The 5212-nt window shown below is 65.7% G+C and overlaps 2 non-coding genes and 1 pseudogene across 2 annotated transcripts; all 3 read left to right on the top strand.

Moving 5' to 3' along the window:
• Window positions 1-659: 659 nt before the first annotated feature.
• LOC148345068 (18S ribosomal RNA) lies at window positions 660-2646 on the top strand. Its single transcript, XR_015848877.1, has one exon. It is a non-coding gene; the product is annotated as an 18S ribosomal RNA (ribosomal RNA).
• A 1342-nt stretch (window positions 2647-3988) lies between these two features.
• Window positions 3989-4142, top strand: LOC148345069 (5.8S ribosomal RNA). The gene has a single exon (XR_015848875.1). It is a non-coding gene; the product is annotated as a 5.8S ribosomal RNA (ribosomal RNA).
• A 564-nt stretch (window positions 4143-4706) lies between these two features.
• Window positions 4707-5212, top strand: part of LOC148345070 (28S ribosomal RNA) — a pseudogene marked incomplete at its 3' end in the record, with an annotated part of 2164 nt that continues 1658 nt past the window's right edge.

Genomic DNA, 5212 nt, shown 5'->3' on the forward strand with positions numbered 1-5212 from the left:
GAAGCACCCTTCACCCCCGGGTGAGCCGGCGTCGGCCCACGGGCCTGCCGGTTCCCCAACTGAGCGATTGGCACACGAGACCCGCCTCGGAGGGCCCACGTCGGCCGGCGCAAGCCGGTGTTCGGGCGTGCGGCTCCTCCGGCTTTGCGGGTCAAGCTCCAGCGCCGAGGATACTAGGCAAACGTTGGGCCCCCCCGAGCCGAGTGGATACCCGCCTCAGAAAGAGCTGGGGCGGTACGTACGGACGGCCTCACTAAGAGGGAACGGAAGCTACTAAAGCACACGTATAACTGTCCGATGTGCGAACGAAAGTGAGGCCGGACGAATCCGATACGAGTTACGAGTGAGGCGGGATCCACGGCTGGCACTCGCGGGGCCCTCTTGCGAAACCATGCCTCGGCGTGAACCTTTTGGCGGCAGAACCAAGACGAACCGAGGTCGAGCTTCCGTCTCGAGCCACACCCAGACGTCCGACCGTCGCGGAGCCCGACGCCACGCGTGCTAGGGCTCCGCGCGAAACATCGTTTCACGACACCCGCTCGTCAGCCCGTCCGAACGTATACGAGTGTCGCGCGGCCCCCCGGGCCCGGCTGTAGCCACAGCCTCGTCCCGGACCAGGGCCGCACCGCCACCAGCAGCGCCCCCCCGGCGGCAGACGCACTCTGGTTGATCCTGCCAGTAGCATATGCTTGTTTTCAAGATTAAGCCATGCATGTCTAAGTACGAATGGCCAGTACAGTGAAACTGCGAACGGCTCATTAAATCAGTTATGGTTCCTTTGATCGCTCCACCGTTACTTGGATAACTGTGGCAAATCCAGAGCTAATACATGCAAACGAGCGCCGACTCGCGGGCGGGGCTCCGGCCTCGCCCCGGGGACGCGTGCATTTATCAGACACAAAAACCCACGCGGTGTCCGGCGGGCGGGGGCTCAGCCGTCGCGCGCGTCCCCCGCGTCCGGCCTCCGCCTCTCCGGGCGGGGGCGTAAGCGGCGCGGGCGGCTCCGCGCGCGCCGGTCCTCGTTCCGCCGGCCCGGCCCCCCCTTTGTGTTGACTCAGGATAACCTCGTGCCGATCGCTCGCCCACCCGAGGCGGCGACGACTCATTCGAATGTCTGCCCTATCAACTTTCGATGGTAGACTCTGCGCCTACCATGGTGACCACGGGTAACGGGGAATCAGGGTTCGATTCCGGAGAGGGAGCATGAGAAACGGCTACCACATCCAAGGAAGGCAGCAGGCGCGCAAATTACCCACTCCCGACACGGGGAGGTAGTGACGAAAAATAACAATACGGGACTCGTTCGAGTCTCCGTAATTGGAATGAGCCGAACACAAACCCATCGGCCAGCATCCATTGGAGGGCAAGTCTGGTGCCAGCAGCCGCGGTAATTCCAGCTCCAATAGCGTATTTTAAAGTTGCTGCAGTTAAAAAGCTCCTAGTTGGACCCCGGGACGCGAGCTGACGGTCCGCCGCGAGGCGTGCATCCGTCTGTCCCAGCCCCTGCCTCTCGGCAAAAGCCCCCGTGATGCCCTTCGCTGGGTGTCACTCGCGGGGCCCGAAGCGTTTACTTTGAGGAAATTAGAGTGTTCAAAGCAGGCCACACGGCCGCCCCTGCATATCGCAGCTGGGAATAATGGAATAGGACTCCGGTTCTATTTTGTGGGTTGTCATGAACTGGGGCCATGATTAAGAGGGACGGCCGGGGGCATTCGTACTGCGCCGCTAGAGGTGAAATTCTTGGACCGGCGCAAGACGGACGAGAGCGAAAGCATTTGCCAAGAATGTTTTCATTAATCAAGAACGAAAGTCGGAGGTTCGAAGACGATCAGATACCGTCCTAGTTCCGACCATAAACGATGCCGACTCGCGATCCGGCGGCGTTATTCCCATGACCCGCCGAGCAGCACCCGGGAAACCGACCAAGTGTCTGGGTTCCGGGGGGAGTATTGTTGCAAAGCTGAAACTTAAAGGAATTGACGGAAGGGCACCACCAGGAGTGGAGCATGCGGCTTAATTTGACTCAACACGGGAAACCTCACCCGGCCCGGACACGGAAAGGATTGACAGATTGAAGGCTCTTTCTCGATACCGTGGGTGGTGGTGCATGGCCGTTCGTAGTTGGTGGAGCGATTTGTCTGGTTAATTCCGATAACGAACGAGACTCAAACATACTAAATAGTACCGCGGCCCCCCGCGCGGTCGGCGGCAGAAAACTTCTTAGAGGGACAAGTGGCTCTCAGCCACACGAGAATGAGCAATAACAGGTCTGTGATGCCCTTAGATGTCCGGGGCTGCACGCGCGCCACACTGAGCGTATAAGCGCGTCGTCTATCCCCGCGCCGGCAGGCGCGGGTAATCCTATGAACCCCGCTCGTGACAGGGCCTGGGGATTGCAATTATTTCCCACCAACGAGGAATTCCCAGTAAGCGCGGGTCATTAGCCTGCGTTGATTAAGTCCCTGCCCTTTGTACACACCGCCCGTCGCTACTACCGATCGGATGGCTTAGTGAGGTCCTCGGATAGTCCCCGCCGGGGCCGGCCCCGGCTCCGGCGGTGTGCCAGAAGACGGTCGAACTTGACTATCTAGAGGAAGTAAAAGTCGTAACAAGGTTTCTGTAGGTGAACCTGCAGAAGGATCATTAACGTACGAGCGGCAGCAGATCCGCCTCGGTACACCCCCGACGAGCCAGACGCCGAGGGCGGCGGGTCGTCGCAGGCGGAGGAAGAGGGTAGACCGGGACGGGACGGGACGGGGGGCGCGGCGCGGGTCACTCCCGGGCCGCGCGTCGGAGCGAGTTCGGCGGGCGCCACGCGGCGCGGCGCGAGGCGAGAAAAGGCGGCGGGCGATGTCGCGCTACCTCCGTGCGAGCGGGGTAGCGCGCTCGTCCGACGACCCCAGTAGCGCGGCGCGGCGCGACGACAGGCGACCGCCAGCGACGGGCGAAAGGCGGCGGCCGTGCGCGGGACCCCCGTAACCGGGGAATCCCCCTATGCCGACGACCCTAGCTCGGCGCGGTTCTCGCGCTTCCGGCGCGCGCTTCCGGGGCGGCACTCGCCTCGACGACCTCCCGTCCTTTAAAGGTAACGGTTCGGGCCGGCGCCCCGGCGTCCGTCCGCCCGTCGGTGTCGCGTGTCCGTGCGGCGCGGGGCTGCTCTCGGCGAGGGTCGCCGAGCAAGCGGATCCCCGCACGGATCACAACGGCCGTATGGCGGCGGCGTCGGGACGCCCGCCCGAGACGAAGGTTCAGGGCGACGAAACGGTGCTCCCACCGGCTACCTTTTTCCCCGGCCAAACGCGTCCGTCGGCCGGAGCCCTCGAGGGGCCGCGTAGCGCGCGCGTGGGCCGGCCCCCGGACACCGGAGTCCCTCCCGGGGCTCCGGACACCGGGGGTTCGGTTCCGCGCGGTCCGCCGCGGTCTCCTCTGTCCATCCATAGTCCGGGCAGGCCGCGGCCGGGTCGGGGGCCAGTCCCCCCTCGGTGTCAGCGCGGTCGCGCCGCCCTTGTAAACCAAACCCACTCGCTGACGGGTAGCAACACCCAAAGCGTCGCTTCGCGGCGCGGCGGGGCTTCCAAGTCGGATGGCCTTCCGGGGTCCGGGTAGGAGACGCCGGGGGCCGGCCTCAGCGCCGAGCCCCCGACCTACCCGGCGAGTCCGGTCGCCGAGTCGTGTCAGGCCCGAGCGGGAGACGCCGGGCGCCGGCCTCAGCGCCGAGCGCCCGACCTACCCGGGCCGACGCACGTCTCGGGCGCCGTCGCGGCCCCGAGCGGGAGACGCCGGGCGCCGGCCTCAGCGCCGCGCGCCCGACCCGCTCGGCTCGTCGCGGCGTCGCGCGTATCGCGCCCGTCGGTAACCGCGCCGCGGGTTAGGGGCTCGCTCGCGGGAGCGACCGAACGGCACCCGCGGCGCGTTCGTCTCCGGTACAAACCCTGTCGTGAATTTGTCTCCGATCGTCCCGGGCGGACGTAAAAGGGCCCAAACGTACGACTCTTAGCGGTGGATCACTCGGCTCGTGCGTCGATGAAGAACGCAGCTAGCTGCGAGAACTAATGTGATTTGCAGGACACATTGATCATCGACACTTTGAACGCACATTGCGGCCCCGGTTTTACCCCGGGGCCACGCCTGTCTGAGCGGCGCTTTCCAATCGATCGGACGCGGGCCGGGCCCTCCGCGACATTCCGCCGGTCCGTCCGGCGGGTGGCGCGAGAACCCGGTCCGCGCGGGCGAGGCTCGGGCCCTCCGCGACATTCCGCCGGTCCGCCCGGCGGGTGGCGCGCGACCCGTGTCCCCGCCCACTCCGCGGCTGGGGTTTCGCAGGGACCCCCGTCCCTTCGTACCCTCAAATACAGACTCGGGCGGCGCTCCGTGTCCGTCCGCCCGTCGGTGTCGCGCGTCCGCGCGTCCGGAGGTGCTTCTCGGCTGCCGGTGAGTACGGCTGGTACTTAGCATACCGAGAAGGTGCTCCGCGCGCGCGGCTCCGCGCGGCGGCCCGTATGGCGGCGGCGCTCGGCGCCCTCCTCAGGTAAAGGTCCCGGTCGGCGCCTCGGCGTCCGTCCGCCCGTCGGTGTCGCGTGTCCGTGCGGCGCGGGGCTGCTCTCGGCGAGGGTCGCCGAGCAAGCGGATCCCCGCACGGATCACAACGGCCGTATGGCGGCGGCGCCGGTCCCGGCGCCGGCCCCGACCGCACAGCTCTACGCGCACGCCCTCAGATCAGACGAGACGACCCGCTGAATTTAAGCATATTACTAAGCGGAGGAAAAGAAACTAACCAGGATTCCCTCAGTAGCGGCGAGCGAAGAGGGAAAAGCCCAGCGCCGAATCCCCGCCCTGCGGTAGGGCGAGGGAAATGTGGCGTACGGAAGGCCGCTTTAGCCCGGCGCCGCTCGGGGGCCCGAGTCCTTCTGATAGAGGCTCAGCCCAGGGACGGTGTGAGGCCGGTAGCGGCCCCCGGCTCGCCGGGGCGAGGCCTTCTCGGAGTCGGGTTGCTTGTGAATGCAGCCCAAAGCGGGTGGTAAACTCCATCTAAGGCTAAATACTGGCACGAGACCGATAGTCGACAAGTACCTTGAGGGAAAGTTGAAAAGAACTTTGAAGAGAGAGTTCAACAGGGCGTGAAACCGTTAAGAGGTAAACGGGTGGGGCCCGCGCAGTCTGCTCGGGGGACTCAACCCGGCGGCGCCAGGGCGGCCGGTCGGTCGGCGCGGCG

This window comes from Urocampus carinirostris, unplaced genomic scaffold (genome assembly GCF_059441175.1).
Source record: "Urocampus carinirostris isolate Australia breed hairy pipefish unplaced genomic scaffold, RoL_Ucar_1.0 HiC_scaffold_113, whole genome shotgun sequence".
Classification (NCBI taxonomy): Eukaryota; Metazoa; Chordata; class Actinopteri; order Syngnathiformes; family Syngnathidae; genus Urocampus; species Urocampus carinirostris.